Source organism: Myxine glutinosa, chromosome 11 (assembly GCF_964187855.1).
Source record: "Myxine glutinosa chromosome 11, kmMyxGlut1.1, whole genome shotgun sequence".
NCBI classification, from domain to species: domain Eukaryota; kingdom Metazoa; phylum Chordata; class Myxini; order Myxiniformes; family Myxinidae; genus Myxine; species Myxine glutinosa.
This window is the reverse complement of record NC_136271.1, coordinates 110,977,289-110,994,781: the sequence shown is the minus strand read 5'-3', so window position 1 is coordinate 110,994,781 and position 17,493 is coordinate 110,977,289.

Below are 17,493 nucleotides of genomic sequence, written 5' to 3'. Positions count from 1 at the left end.
CAGTAATATATGATTGCATGAGGCAAGAAATGGTCTACTCCTTGAAAAGCATCTGAAGAAGGAACGACTAGACTAACAAGCTTTAACGTCTCCTCTGCCAAACTGCATTGTCCATGATGCAAAACCCTGCTCGTTTGTGCAGCACCAAGGTGACACTTTGTAGGCCCGTTGTGAATAGTTGATGGAACAGCAAGCCATAGAAACAATTCATAGGCCCGAGAAAACAAAGATCAGGCACGCAAAGCGTCGAGTCGTCGGAGTGCGTACGACAGGGAGGGAGCAGCGTTAAGGGCCATGACCCTCAAAGGGCAAACACGCCATTCGTCTTTGGGCGACAATGCATAATGACGTCATCGAGACAGGAGCCGAGGCAACTTATTGTTTCGGATGACAAAGGGTGGGAAAGGCGTGATGTTTGCCCTGAAAGCATCGATGCTTCCTCTGCGTCTCTAAGGGACAGTTTCGTCCTCCATCGCTTTGTTTTTATTATACCAATGAAAAGAAATCCCCTGGACGTTTTATGGACACACACTAACAAAAAAAAGCAAAGTTTGCATATCGAGCCCTGTAATGGTTAATAATAGGAACAGGTGGAATCCTTATTTCTCTCGTTTCAAACATACTCCTGTAGAACCACTCCAGTGAACCAGTCGTTTGATCACTTTGAAGTTTTTCATATTCTCACCGACATTATAATGTACAACTTCTTGCAAGGTGGGGTGAGGAAGGGACAGTGTGGGGGCGGAGGAGAGTGGGGCAGTGCAGAGAGGGAAGGAGCGTGGTGTCCTGGAGTGTCTTGTAACATTCCTTTCCCCTTTTATTGTAAAGAAATGGTAGATACAATGGATCATAACCCATTATCATTAAAACTTTTGTCCTTCCTGCTTGTCCATACAACATGCAAATTAAATGAGAAAAGTGTCTAAACCTTACTATCTACTATAAATGGATAAGTTAAGAGAGTGTGTGTGTGTGTGTCATACTTTGTATGGCGATTAATTACATACGTCTGTTAATTAATTACGTACTATTGAAATGTACCTTTTAACTCTTTAGATTGCTGAGACCCCTTTGACTTTTGAAGACCCTTTAAGACCCCGAAGATATTTAATACACCTAGAAACCAAGAGGACCCAAAAGACCAAAAAGTCCCCTGAGGACCCAAAAGACCCCAAGCACCCAAAAGACCCCGATCACCCAAAAGACTCTGAGGACCCAAAAGACCTTCCTTCCCCGAGTCCGGCAGACAGATGTGCTCCAAGGCGGTGAAGATAAATGAAATTTGGTCCAAAGGACCAATGGGTCCCCTAGTATGGGAAAATGAATTGGGGACATCTGCAGTGCACTAAAAAAAATTGGGGGTGGGGCAGGGGGGGGAGTGGGGTGGAAGCGAGGGGAAAGACACCCCATTCATCTTTTAAGTCATTCCATCAATGGAGAATGTGTGCAGGGTTCCATCACAAAATGAGAAATTCTCAGCGATCCCTCAACACCAGGTTACACTGCTTTACACCCTGCCAATACAGCCTTATCTACTGTCCCCATCTCAGTGTGGTTCTTGTCTGAGCAGCAGCTCTTACACTATAAACAAATCCCTGTACCCATGTTTATCACATGTCATATGTGAATGGTCCGTCTTCAACTAGAGGACAACCAGGATAGTAGAATATCAGTATTTGTGGTTGCAAAAAGAGGACAGTAAATGTGGCAGAGAGGCTGGACGTGTATCATCAGCAATGTCTCTGCAAGATCATGGGCATCACCTGGAGAGACCACACCACCAATGAGGATGTGCTGGCACAGAGTGGACAACGGCACCTGAGTTTGGCAGGTCGTGTACTACGACTGCCCGAGAGATGACCTGCTAGTCACTAATGGATTTCACCTGGCGGGAAAAGAAAGAGGGAGGCCAAAAAAGACTTGGAGCCATACCTTCAAAGAAGACCGAACGAGAAACCACCTAGAGCAGAGCAAAAGAGCTGGTTTGGAACCGGATTCAACGGAGACGATTTCCTGCCCAATGCACCAAAACGGAGAGAGGAACCAACAAACTAGCTGCAAAAAAAAATAATAAGAATAATACATGGTTTACATTACAAAATAATTATATATGTGATTCAGTATGGGGGAAAAAAGCTTTTAAAGTTAGATTCACACCTGTCCTAGGTATTTGTACTCACCACCAAAATCAGGCAATCTCAAAATACATGGTTTGTACACAAGTTCCCTCGGCCTCAGCAGAAACATTGATATTTGTATTTTCAGTCATGTTCAATGAGACAGTAATTGGCATTGGCTTCCCTTTTGTAATCCCAAGTGAGACATATGATTGACATCGAGTTTATAATGTTTGAGTGCATAAACTTACCCTTGGATAGCTGTGCAAGATAATAAGCACATCTGCTGCACATCTGCATCTGCAAGCGCATCTGCATCTACATCTGCTGTACTAAAAATAGTAAACAATTTGATTTGAACAATACTAAATAAATAACAATACAACAAGAAGGTCCACAAGAAGAAGAAGAAGAAGAAGAAGAAGCGATTACCATTCAAAAAATGACACCTGGAATAGCTGATGATTATGCCATCAGTTACTAGAGGGGAACAAAAAACTAGAAAGTAGAATTTGATGCAGATACGTCGATGGACATGGCTTCGCCAAAGTTAGATGTCTAACCACTGTCATGCTTGATCTCAATTAAAGTTCCCTTGAGAGAGAGCGTCTGTGTATGGTTGGTTTTTATCTACATTTGTGGGTTTCAGGAGGTGGAACGGAGTACTCCCAGGACCCAAAGTGTCCTCCTCTTCAGTAAGGGATCACGGTTCATGGATCAAACTGTTCAACTTGTTCATCGTTTTGTTCCAAGTTCTCTTTTCAGGATCATCACCGAACCCTGGATTGCCTCCAGTTGTAGTTAAGTTGTGGTAATATTCCCGGGGATGTTTTTTTTATATATCAGTGAGGTTCTTCTTCATCATTCCTGTTGCTCCAATTATCACTGCTACAATTTCGATGTTCTTCAGCTTCCAAGATCTCTTAACCTCATTTTTGAGATTCTGGTACATTTGATTTAGTCATTTTCTTGCTTTCTGCATTGTTTAGGCCAAAATCGTTGGGTACTGGTATCTCAATCATCAATGCTGTCTTTTCCTTTTTGTTCCCGAGTACAATGTCCAGACACAATGCTTTGTTTTCTATGTTCACGCTCGATGGAATCATCAGGTCGTACATGAGCATGACGTCCTCATTTTCAATGATTGCCCTTGGTTTGTGTTTCCATGAGTTTTCTGGTACTGGAATGTTTAAACTTTTGCAGATTTGCCAATGAATCAGTTTGCATACTTTGTTGTGCTGTTGTGTGTAAAGTTCTGATAGTTTTTTGCATCCCGAGATCAGGTGACTAGTACTTTGTTGCTGTCTTGCAGAATCTACACTTGCCCGTCTGGCTAAATCCCACCATCTTTTTAAATCCATTGGTCTAGTGTCCTTGATCTTGGGCATTTACGATGATTTGTTCGCCATCCCAGTTGAGCTGACGTCTTCACCATTCCAATGAGCCTTCTTTGTCTATCCCCACTTTGTCCAATTCTTTTTTGGATTTTCCTGCTCTTTTATCGTTCTCCCAGTTGTTGGTGTATATTTCTTGATATTTCTTTTTTTAAATTTATTTTGTCTTTTTTGCAATTGTTGGGGCTGTATTTGTTGCTGTTTAATTTTCCTGTGCGGCATCTTCTATTCACACCTGTTTTTGGAAATTCTTTGCAAGGTGCGTTAGGGATACTTTTTCAGGTTTGCTGTGTTCGTTTGTTTACAAATTGCATCCGATAGTTGAGCATTTCACATACTCAGCTAGTCCTACACTCGTCGCTCTGTGCAACTGATTGAGTTCCATCCGGCCACGCCCTCCCTCTTGTCTCGGGATGCACTGGTTTTTGTAAAACCATTTTGTGGATGGCAAGGAGTTCTCTTGTTTTGATGTCTAATATTTCATGTTTTTGTTTTCTTGTTTTGATGTGTCTGGATTTCTTACGTGTGTGTGTGTTGGTTTCGTATGCAGCATGTGCCTGCTTGGCTGCATCATTTTCTGGGGTGTGGTTGTACCGCTGATGCAGTGCCCCCGTTACCAGTAAGCCTTGGAAAGATGACAGGCTGAGTCAACCCACTTGGTGTTAATTAAACAGCATGGCAGAGGCTCAAACTCAGGACCCCCTAAGCCAGCCACCTTCGCAGTTAAGCCAACACCAGGGGTGTGTGGTGTGTGTGTGGTGTGGTGTGGTGTGGTGTGGTGTGTGTGTGTGTGTGTGTGTGTGTGTGTGTGTGTAAGAGAGAGAAAGAGACATCAGATGCTTCTAACTCCAGTTATGGTCTGCAAAATGATTTTCAAAAGGCACATGACCTTCGACCTGTTCAATTTAAAATTGAATCAGTTCATCTTTATGTCATATGCGAATTTCTGCTTCTGGCAAATCCCTCTCTTCTGGATTTCATGACAACCAATTTCATGACTGCTTTACGTATCTTGTTCCTCCACTGATCCAATTGGTTCATCTGATCACATGCTTGTGAGAGTCAACATCTCTGGCTATTGTCAGTGTTGCCTCAGCGCTGAAGAGTCTGGCAGTTCACTTTGGCTGACTGTCAAGGACTGTAAGCTGCCCTCTCACTTCAGGACTGGTGTTCCATCTCCACCTCACTTGATATTCATGTTGCATGGGAGTTATTCCACAAAACTTTATGCACAGATTTATCCCAATTTATCTGCATTTACCTACCATACACATTATCTCCCCTGGTGCACTGAATCCTGCGATGGGACAGTTACATTCAAACAACTTTCCTTCTCTTCATGGAAGGCAAATCCGACTGAAGACAACAACAGATCACTCCACAAAGCCTGCAACAAGTGTGTCCACAAGAGAGAGTGTTGCCTCAACAGCTCAGACTTTCAACGTGGCACCGTCATAGGATGCCACCTTTCCAACAAGTCAGTTCGTCAAATTTCTGCCCTCCTCGAGCTGCCCCAGTCAACTGTAAGAGAGCCAGAAAACATCTGGGTAACCTCAAGGTTTACCGAATAAACTTGTCTCCTTCCTCAAAAGCATCCGGTGTATGCTACTCCTCCATCCAATTCCTCACTTTGAATAGAATTACAGCCGATTGTGCACACAAGACCAAATTCCTCAATTCTATGTTTGCTTCCAAATCTCACATACGCAACGGTTCACTCCCAGTACCTACTCGACACACTTGTACCTAACTGCTCCCAAACATGGTCTTTCTCATGAAAAGGTGGAGAAATTTCTGGCAACCATAGACGGATTCTGCAACACTGTGCGTGACTTTCAAAATGACGGAATCCAGCCCATAATGTTCAGTGCGCATGTGCAGAAACCGCTAGAAACGGCAGTATTCGGGTACCATAAAGTATATCGTATGTGCAAGATAAGGATTGTTACCAGAAATGGCTAACAAACCTCATAAAAAAGCCGAAAATACTTGGAAAAGTGCCTGAGAGAAGGCTATGCCTCTGCACAACAAAAGACTTGGGGAACTTTCTCAGCTCCCCAAACGGGCAGCTGCTAGTACTGCAAACTCCTGACCATGTGGGTCGGTGCAAGACCCGAGTGGACGGGCATGTGTTACACAAACCCCCGCACAGATAGATAGCTACCAACGAATAGACTTTGACCTTGTGCGAGTGCCTCATGTGAACACGACAGACTTGGTAATCTTATTATAATAGAACAAACGTATATGGTTATGTATGTCGGTCGCTATGTTAATATTCAACGAAAACGTCTTCTTCTTCTTCAATTAAATTACCACCCTCTTAATTAACCCTCTTAATTGCGTTAAGACTGCTGAGACCTCTCAGACCTTTGATGACCCTTTAATTCCCCCAAGACCCTTCAGACCACAAAGACCCCTGAAGACCCAAAATACCCTGAAGATCCTCAAAGACCCGAAAGACCCAAAACACCCCGAAGACCCAAAACACCCCGAAGACCCAAAACACCCCGAAGACCCAAAACACCCCGAAGACCCAAAACACCCCGAAGACCCAAAACACCCCGAAAACCCAAAACACCCCGAAGACCCAAAACACCCCAAAGACCCAAAACACCCCGAAGACCCAAAACCCCCCCATAGACCCAAAACACCCCGAAGACCCAAAACACCCCGAAGACCCAAAACACCCCGAAGACCCAAAACCCCACCATAGACCCAAAACACCCCGAAGACCCAAATGACCCCAAAGACCAAAAAGACCCCGAAGACCCAAAAAGACCCGAAGACCCATAAAGACTAAGAAGAACCAAAAGGCCCTTAATACACCAAAGACCCTGAAGACCCAAAACACCTCAAAGACCCAAAATACCCTTATAGGCCCAAAGGATCCAAAAGACCCTGAAGACCCAAATGGCCCTGAAAACCCAAAGCACCATGAAAACCGAAAAGACACCGAAATGGTCAAAGATGCCTACCCCTCTGAAACGATGTGTGATGAGGCGCGCAGGGCGCGCCGAGTCACGCTAGTTTATATAATGGAAGTCTGCAATTATTGGAAAGACGACTATGTGCATCATTACCAGGTAACGGCAACCAAAACTTCCACAAAGGACATAATCACAATGTGAAAATACACAAAATTTGTGCCAGCTACACTACATGACCAAAAGTATGCGGACACCCCTTATAATTAGTGGATTCAGCTATTTCAGCCACACCCATTGCTGCCAGGTATATATATATATACTGGCGGGGTCACCCGTGGGAATCCCACGGGCATGGATGTGTGTGACATTTCGACATATTGAGTTAGATGCTGCACATTCATTTTTACAAAATGGTTACTGGCAAGTCATCAGATCCAGAAATGGTGTAATGAACACAATTTATTTATTTCACATAATATGTGACCCCTCACTCCTCTCCACCTGACACTCTCCTGTCTCCACCTGACACTCTCCTCTCTCCACCTAGCACTCCTCTCCAATCCCTCACATTCCTCTCCTTTCCAATCCCTCACCTCTCCAATCCCTTACACGCCTCTCCAATCGCGCCTCACACTCCTCTCCAATCGCACCTCACACTCCTCTCCAATCGTGCCTCACACTCCTCTCCAATCGCGCTTCACACTCCTCTCCAATCGCGCCTCACACTCCCCTCCAATCACTCCTCTCCAATCGCGCCTCACACTCCTCTCCAATCGCGCCTCACACTCCTCTCCAATCGCGCCTCACACTCCTCTCCAATCGCGCCTCACACTCCTCTCCAATCGCGCCTCACACTCCTCTCCAACCGCGCCTCACACTCCTCTCCAATCGTGCCTCACACGCCTCTCCAATCGCGCCTCACACACCTCTCCAATCGTGCCTCACACTCCTCTCCAATCGCGCCTCACACTCCTCTCCAATCGCGCCTCACACTCCTCTCCAATCGCGCCTCACACTCCTCTCCAATCGCGCCTCACACTCCTCTCCAATCACGCATCACACTCCCCTCCAATCGCTCCTCACTCGCCTCTCCAATCGCTCCTCACTCGCCTCTCCAATCGCTCCTCACTCGCCTCTCCAATCGCTCCTCACTCGCCTCTCCAATCGCTCCTCACTCGCCTCTCCAATCGCTCCTCACTCGCCTCTCCAATCGCTCCTCATTCACCTCTCCAATCGCTCCTCACTCGCCTCTCCAATCGCTCCTCACTCGCATCTCCAATCGCTCCTCACTCGCCTCTCCAATCGGCTTTCCCCGTCTCGTTTCTCTCGTTTTTCTCCCGTCTCGTTCTTTTTCTTGCTCCAAATCGGCCCGTCTCGCCCGTCGGCCCGTCGGAATCGGAAATCGGCCCGTCTTGCTTTCATGCTTGCGCGTAAATAAATTGTGTTCATTACACCATTTCTGGATCTGCACACAGCACACCTAAAGGTGGTTTACACCATTTCTGGATCTGATGACTTGCCAGTAACCATTTTCTAAAAATGAATGTGCAGCATCTAACTCAATATGTCGAAATGTCACACACATCCATGCCCGTGGGATTCCCACGGGTGACCCCGCAAGTTTGCATTGACGTTCGTCGATGGACTCGTTCGCCCGTCTCATTCGTTTTCTTGCTACATCCTGTTCAAGTCTGCGGTCTTCATCGATCGTCTCATTCATTTTGGAAATAGAAGTTTCCATGCAGCGCATGAATTGTCACGATCCTCAAGAGGAATTTGTCTCGTAATCATCAAATGATAAATGGCAAGTAAATTATATTGTGGAAAATTAAAGATTTCAAATAAACCTATTTAAAGTGTATGCGCACATAACTAATTTAAAAAAACGAAGAAATATCTCTCGGTAATTTCCTGAAACATATTTTACTTCCGGCTAATAATGTTGAATGAAATAAAAACGAAGAAATATATGTCGGCATCATTGTTGACGTTTTTGTGACGACTGTCATCAAACGAAAAAGTAATATATCTTAACGGAAAAGCAAAAGCGAATTTTTAATATATATCGACACGTTGCCGTCGGTGTCATGTTGGGCGGTGTATGATACACCATGACGCGATTTTTGAAAATATATCTGCATTTTCCCGCGTGTGTGGAATGTTCTCAATTATTGCTGACACCGAGTCTAAAACCATCGATAAAAATGAAATCATATGGTGAGTTAGATTGGAGATAAAGGCGTGAGAGAGACTCAATGGCCTTGAAGTTACAGGTGTTTGAGAATTCATTTCGTTCTATAAATGGCAACTTTCATTGGATTTTCTTCCCGTTTTTTTTTCAACCGAGTCTAAAACTATGTTAGCGACTGTGAAAAATGAAATGATATATCGAATTTGATTTGAAATAAAACTGGGAGAGAGAGCAAGACACCACGGGCCTACAAAACAGGCCTCAAAGCTATGCGAGTTAATAAAATGGTGGATATTTTTTGTTTATAATTATATGAAGCCACTCCCAGAATGGGTGGAGCTACTCTGCAAACCGAGTAAGCCACACCCCGGACAGATGCCCAACAGACAGAATCATCTACGGCTATTATAATATATATATATATATATATACACAAAGAATTAAGTTAAGCACCCCCCCCCGTTTTTTTACAACCTCGCACATTACAAGTTTGTTGTCGTCAAAACAGTGTAATATACCCATGATATTGCTATATTTTCTGGAGAAGTGATATTATGGTCACATAAAAACATAACAATCATGCCGTTTTCAATATTTTATTCTGAATAATTTAAGGTGAAATTTTTTGGGAATTTTAGGCATATTTTCACCTCAATTTAAGTATGGAGCTATAGGTCCATCACGGACAGTGTGGATGACGTTTATGTTTTCTAACGTACAGTCATTGTTCTGAGAAGACCTCTAGCGATCTTTGCGTCAATAACGTGTGTAGGACCCACGTGATCGGATCACTGACTCAACCCTACGTCTCATAGACCCTGTAAGCCGTCGTATGCGTTGCTGTGGCAGGTTGAACCCCCTCGAGCACGTTTGGGACATGTTGGGACGACAAATTGCGAAGATGGTCCCTCCAATAGCCAATCTGGATGAATTGGAACGTGCATTACATCGGGAATGGAACAACCTGCCACAGCAACGCATACGACGGCTTACAGGGTCTATGAGACGTAGGGCTGAGTCAGTGATCCGATCACGTGGGTCCTACACACGTTATTGACGCAAAGATCGCTAGAGGTCTTCTCAGAACAATGACTGTACGTTAGAAAACATAAACGTCATCCACACTGTCCGTGATGGACCTATAGCTCCATACTTAAATTGAGGTGAAAATATGCCTAAAATTCCCAAAAAATTTCACCTTAAATTATTCAGAATAAAATATTGAAAACGGCATGATTGTTATGTTTTTATGTGACCATAATATCACTTCTCCAGAAAATATAGCAATATCATGGGTATATTACACTGTTTTGACGACAACAAACTTGTAATGTGCGAGGTTGTAAAAAAACGGGGGGGGGGTGCTTAACTTAATTCTTTGTGTATATATATATATATATATATATATATATATATATATATATATATATATATATATATATATAGTTGCGGATATGGGATTGGCATCCATCCATATCCGCTTGTAAATATTCCCCTATTTCCTCCATACTTCCCAACTATCCCCAATCCCCCATTCCCTAGTCCCATTTTCTGTAAACAACACTCTGTAGACCCGACCTCCCCCTATTTCCCCCATTAAATGTCGCATCCAGGTCCACCGCATCTCACGTAGACAACTATAGGACATCTTGCTAGTTATTCTTAGTCTATGTCAGTTAAGGACTCGTTTCCATTAATTCTGACTCTTCGTTGCACCAGAATGTGATTGTATGGCACCGTTAGGAAGTTTAGGACCTCCCAATACCTCCCCGCAGCTCTTCCTCACGGTTCAGCAACAACAACAACAACAACAGCGGCGGCGGCGCGGGGAGTGTGCGTCCTCACTCCGGCTTGATTGGTAGGGGGTGTTGGGAGGGCACCAGGCCTTTCCAACGAGCCGCCATCGAACATGTGCTCGACGGGGTTACCAAGTAGGGGCTCGCTGTCAGCTCCTCGTCAAGGGCGGAGCCCGGTAACCCCCGCACCCAATAGAAGCGGCGGACCGATCCCATCTGGGGCGGAGCCAACGAGCCGAGGGCGTGTCACTCCCCGCTGAGCATGCGCAGGAAGAGGGAGGTGACGTCAGATGCGCGCTGAGCTTGGAGAGAGAAGGACGCCACCTCCGAGCGCTGTGACACCTCCCCGCATCTCTGGACTGGACCGTGCTTTATCCTGTCCCTGAGCCAAGGTGCACCTCGTGCTATCGACTGCCTGTCCTTCCCTGCCATCAATCCCTGTGTAAGTCAGTCTTGTTCCGTTTGTCTGTGGTCTGTCTGGGATAGATAAGATTGTATCTAAGTGCCTATCTCTTCTGTGTCTTTTATCTCACTCGACCTTGTAATCTACCCCTTTTCTCCACCACTAATTATATCCTCCTCCGGAGGTCTTGAGAACTGTACCCCTTGCGTCGTTTCATTTATCCCAGTCGTTGTGTCCTTTCCATCATTGATTTAGCGTAGCGCGATTTGGCCAACGTTCGAGTGGAATCGGGTGAGTTGGGGGTAATCGGGTAAACTGTACGAACACGGCGGCCATCCCGCTCGGTCAAGCAACATCTTTAAACCGCGATCCGTAACAATTGGTGTCAGGAAGTGAGATTGGACCCGAAGCGCGCTTCACGCGCTCGAAATTATTAACGGTGAAATTTGTTTTGTTTTAAAATAAAAACCCGAATTTTGAAAGTCGCGCTATGGCAGATCAAGACGGCTGGGTTCCGGTAGAGGAGAGTGAGGCAGGGTCGATCCAGGACCAAATTGAGGGACAAGAGGAGAACGAAGCAGTGAGGGCGGCAGGTTCGCAAAATGGCGTCCTCGCGCACGAGGTTGCGGGCGCGCAAAATGGCGCCTCGCACATGGCTACGGCGGCCGCACCCGCTGCACAAGTGGGAGGGATGGCCCAAATGCAGGCCCTCATGGAGCAATTTATGGTACAAATGCAGGCGTCCCTCAACCTGCAGAAGGACGAAGCGAGGGCTCAGAGTGAGCAATTGGGGGTAATGAGGGACGAAGCGAGGGATACCGGTGAGGGATTAGACAAGAAATTTGAGGGGTTAGACAATGGGATAAAAGAGGTGAAAAAGGGGTTAACGGGGGTAGAAAACAGAATGGCCGCTCAAGAGAATCAAATGGAAGGGATGAAAAAGGGGTTAGAGGGGTTAGAAAACAGGATGGAAGGCAAATTGAGGGACATGAGGGACCAAGCGGAAAGGGAAGTTAAACAAATGGGGCAGCAGATAGAGGGGGTCAGAATGGGGGTAGAAACTAAATTGGATGCTCACAGGGAGGAAATGGAGCAGATGAGGGTGGCATCTGGGCAGGAGATGCAAGTGATGGGAGAAGAGATCAGAAGAGGGGTGAGTGAGGAGGTCGGAGGAGTGCGCGAGGAGGTGAGGCACTGTAAGGAGCGCATGGAGAAGGAGGTGAGAAAGGGGACTGTAAAATTGCAAGGTGGTATAGAGGAGTTGACGCTGGAAGTGGAACAGCTGACGGAGGGACAAAAAGAACTAACGGAGCAGGTTCAAAGGAACACTGCGGTACTAGGAGGGTTAAAAGCGACACAAAACGACATAAAAAATGACTTGATAGCGACACAGAGGCAATGTCAGATGGTACGTGAGGGACTGACAACGAGGTTGGACGAGGTGACAGAGGTAATGGAGACGAAGGACCGGCAGGTGAGGACGCACATAGAAACGGTCAAGGTGGCCTTAGAGGACGAGCTTGAGGAGACGCACCGGGAAATAAAAGAGGTGAAGCAGAAATTAGAAGAAGTGGAAGAAGGGGTAAACGAAATTAAGAAGCGACGGAGAGGGGATAAGAAAGAGATCAAAGAGGAAGTAAAAGAATTGGTCCAAAGTCTGTGTTCGGATCGTGATGATGTGCTCATTAACCGGATGAGGGATTCGCAGGTGATGGAGGAGAAGCGAAGAGAAAGAGGACCCGGTGTAAGTGGTGACCAATATGGTCGTGCGTATGATGCGCCAGGTGATTTAATAAGCTTGGGGGTCGAGATGGATCCGGGTGTTCGTGAGAGGCCGTTGGTGAAGTGTGCGACAGGTCTGGTGTGCGAAAAAGGAGGTGTGCGAAAAAGTCCGACTCTGGGGTGCATGGGGAAAGAGTGCGCTGTCAAAAGTAAGGAAGAGTGTACACCTGTGGTGAGTGTTACAGAGGGTGTAACGGGAGAGTGTGCGCGAGAAAGGTGTGTAACGGACGGTTGCATGAGGAAAGAGTGCGCTGTCGAGAGTAAGGGTGAGTGCGCTGTCAAGAGTGGAGGTGAGAGTAGTAAGAGTGACACGGAGCGTGAGTTGGTTGTGACAGGTGAGAAAGGAAGCACACCTGGAATGGTAGAGCGTGTGTGGGAATGCACACTTGAGTTGGTCGTGAGGCACGTGGTTGGGTGTGCGAGTGAAAGCACACCTGTGATTGTCACAGAGGTGACCGAGGAAGGGGCGCGAAGAGGTGTGTTGGTCAGGTGTGCGAGCGACGAATGTGTGCCAAGGTGTTCGGTGGTCAGGTGTGTGACCAAGTCTGTGAGTGGAATGAGTGTACCGAGGTGTGTAAGGAAAGGTACGAGGAGCATGGGAACAGCTGGAGGTATGAGCAAGAAAGGGGTAGCGTATGCGTGTAAGCATGCAGGTGAGGCATCGACGGTAACCAGGTTAGCGGGTAGAGCGACTTTTAGCCGAATCGGGCCCTCGGTGCGTGCCGGGCTTCGCGGGCCGCGAGAACCAGCGGGGATCCGAGCCACGGCGGGTTCGAAAGGACCGCCGTACGCGATCCACGCTGGGCCTCGCTTTGAACGGCCGCATCCGTGCTCCACTAGGCGGAGCGGGCAGCCCGATAGGAAGGGTCGTCATGGCGACCACTTTTTGTTGAGACGTGCCGGCAGGTCGAGATCGGGACATTGGATGGCTCCACGCCGGGGTGGTGCGTGGGATCTCGGCCCGGGTAAGCCCCCGTCCCTGCCCCGAATGCGGGACGTATCCAGCCGCTGGCCCAAAACAACCCGCATTCATGGCTTGGCTGTACGAAGCCGAGCTTTAGAAGTGAATTGGCGCACCGAGAGGCATTAGTAAGTAGACTGTAATGACGAGGATAGTGTTTTGGCCCCGAAATTAGAAAAACAAAATTTGATGATTGGCAAAGGATTGGCAGTAATGATTGGCAGATGATGGGTAGTGATTGGCAAATTTTGGATTTGTTGAAATTTGATGTGCAAAATTGGTAGTGGGAGATGCCCGGTGTGGTGGGATGGCAACTCTGTCATCCCTCACAAAGGGGGGGCAAAGGAGCACTAGCTTATGGGGTGTATGGCAGTGAAAACTAGCCCGGGTGGGTTAGGATATTGTGTGTAGGGATCTAGCGAAGATGACATTAGGTAACGTTAAGGTTTAGATAGTGACTGATACCTGTAGTGGGGACGTAGTAGCTTAGTGGATGATAATGACGAGGGAGCGCAATAGTTTAAAGGGACGACTGGGAAGCGCAAGTTTCAGAGGGGAGTAGTTAGATGAGATGATGCTGTGTGAGAACTGGACAGGTGTGTGGAGCAGTGTATGAGTAGTGAGTGTTGTGGATCAGCGCGAATGCGCTTGGGGGAGAGAAGGGTGCAGGCGGCACCAAGTATGAGAGCACAGGTGTGCAAGTACAGGTGTGTGGAATATATGGAGCAGAGAATGAGTGGTGTGGAGAGAGTTGGAGTAAGTGGTAGTACGGAGTGGTGTGCATGGTGCGAAGGTGTGGATGGGGGAAGAGTGGACCCCTTTTCACGAGTACCCGGGGAGGGTAGTTTAAAGAATAGTTAGAAGGTATAGGTAAATTGTGGTTGGATATTGGCATTTGTGGTGCGGATGCAGAATGGTATTGTGGATGGGTGCATTGGTGTGGTGAAATTGGCTGGTCGTGTGGCCTGTTAGTATGAGTGTGAATGGTTGGGCACTCCGCCACTGTTAGATGTCGGCCAGGTGAGGCCGCAGGTGGGCTCTGGGAGCCGTTAGTGTCAGTGGGTGCCTGAGGATCCCGGGTGTGGATCGGGCAGCCCGTGCCAGAGAGGGCACTGAGGGGGTGAGAGTGCGAGAGGGCCTTCCCCAGTTAGTTAGGTTAGGGTGAGGAGCAGGTGAGCTCGGTAGGCAACAACAGTGGTGGAGGTGTGCAGGTGGGCGGACCAGCTAGGAGCGTCACATGACCCAGCCACCGAAATTGTGCGGGGGCACCGAGTGATGAATCGGGGGAGTGAGACCCCAACTTGAGAAGCACCACAGTTTGGTCAATGGGAATTGGTTTTTAGAACCCATAGTGTAAGTTGGCCAATGGATTGGCAGGGAAAGACCCCGGGTAATGTAAAGTTGTTAAAGTCATTTCGGAAATAGTTAGGATTGATGAACCTGTCGCACCATACGCAGCCACTTACCTGAGGTGATGATGATGACTCCACACCTGTGTTCCTTTGTTCTGTGTTGCAGGAAGGGAGAATTGCTGTGTGGATTTGTGAGACGCATCACGACGTGGATGAGACATTGGGGTGATTCCATCTCTCCCTCCTTAGGAGGGACTGATGATGAGTTGGAGATGGCAAATTTTGATGTTGAGTTGGAGATGGCAAATTTTGATGAGAGTTGGAAATGGCAAATTTGATTGGTTAGGAGGGAGAGAAGACGAATTTGGTTGATGGGAGGAACGGGGAAGACAGTAGGGACGTTTGTTGATGTGTAAAGTAGATGTTTATGGGTAGTGTTGTGTTTTGTGGATACAGTAAGGGGTAAGGGAGGGGCAATGTAGGTTACCTGGTGGGGGGGGGGGAGGGGGGGCGTACGGTAGGAACGTACCTGTCTCACCTGGTTCCCATGTGCCCCCAGTGTGCATTACCTTATATTGCATGCACTTTTGCGCCCTTACCACCTTACTCACTTGTCTTCTTTTGTCTCCCACCTCCGAGGATCTGGCTTTGGGGCAGAGAGAGAGGAGAGAGAGGTGCTGGCTCCGCAGTTGTGGGCCTGCACTTCCGCTGCTTGCTGCCTGGATCGATACACCATATGGACCGCAATTTTTGTGGCCGCCCACCATGGACCGCAGTTCTTTTGCGGGCAAGCACCACCCGTGGATGGACCTCTGGGTCAACGTGGCACCTATGCCATACAGGTGAACCACTTTTAGTTGGCCCCCCTGACGGCCACAATTCAGAAATGGACGCGGTTGGCGCCTTTCTTTATTTCTAAAGAAGCCAGAAGGCCAAGTGCACTCCAGGAAGGCAAGACCAGCGGCAGAACATCGGCCGGCTGCGACACCACCGGTGACCATGGACACTTGATTGTGCATTTTTATGAACACTTTATTGGTGCACCGGATGGTGCTGACTGTGTGTATGGGGTGGTGCTTTTGGTGCTTGGACGGGGTGCTCTGCACATTATTAAAGGCCGTAGGGCCACAGGGCACTCGTGGGTTGGTGTATCGATGCTGGCATGCGTGCTCTCTCTATGCATAACATCTGCATGTGTTCCTCAAAGAACAGGTCCTGGATCGTAGTGTAAATATCAGTCTTGTGTAAATAATGCTCCCTACCGGCTGTATGTTTAGTTTGAGAATGCTTTCCGCGATTCGGTTATCCTGTGGGTGTGTTTCTGTTAGGAGAAGGGTGCAACGTCGCAGGGGGACATATTTACTCATTTGTGAACATCTGTAAAACTGACGCACTCAGGGTTGAGTTAATCGTAGAGGGAACTACATCTGAGTGCCACACTAACGTAGGTAAAAATTTATCGGGTCGGGATGCCCCGAGGTAGAGAAGGGTGCAATGTTGCGGATATGGGATTGGCATCCATCCATATCCGCTTGTAAATATTCCCCTATTTCCTCCATACTTCCCAACTATCCCCAATCCCCCATTCCCTAGTCCCATTTTCTGTAAACAACACTCTGTAGACCCGACCTCCCCCTATTTCCCCCATTAAATGTCGCATCCAGGTCCACCGCATCTCACGTAGACAACTATAGGACATCTTGCTAGTTATTCTTAGTCTATGTCGGTTAAGGACTCGTTTCCATTAATTCTGACTCTTCGTTGCACCAGAATGTGATTGTATGGCACGGTTAGGAAGTTTAGGACCTCCCAATACCTCCCCGCAGCTCTTCCTCACGGTTCAGCAACAACAACAACAACAACAACAGCGGCGGCGGCGCGGGGAGTGTGCGTCCTCACTCCGGCTTGGTTGGTAGGGGGTGTTGGGAGGGCACCAGGCCTTTCCAACGAGCCGCCATCGAACATGTGCTCGACGGGGTTACCAAGTAGGGGCTCGCTGTCAGCTCCTCGTCAAGGGCGGAGCCCGGTAACCCCCGCACCCAATAGAAGCGGCGGACCGATCCCATCTGGGGCGGAGCCAACGAGCCGAGGGCGTGTCACTCCCCGCTGAGCATGCGCAGGAAGAGGGAGGTGACGTCAGATGCGCGCTGAGCTTGGAGAGAGAAGGACGCCACCTCCGAGCGCTGTGACACCTCCCCGCATCTCTGGACTGGACCGTGCTTTATCCTGTCCCTGAGCCAAGGTGCACCTTGTGCTATCGACTGCCTGTCCTTCCCTGCCATCAATCCCTGTGTAAGTCAGTCTTGTTCCGTTTGTCTGTGGTCTGTCTGGGATAGATAAGATTGTATCTAAGTGCCTATCTCTTCTGTGTCTTTTATCTCACTCGACCTTGTAATCTACCCCTTTTCTCCACCACTAATTATATCCTCCTCCGGAGGTCTTGAGAACTGTACCCCTTGCGTCGTTTCATTTATCCCAGTCGTTGTGTCCTTTCCATCATTGATTTAGCGTAACGCGATTTGGCCAACGTTCGAGTGGAATCGGGTGAGTTGGGGGTAATCGGGTAA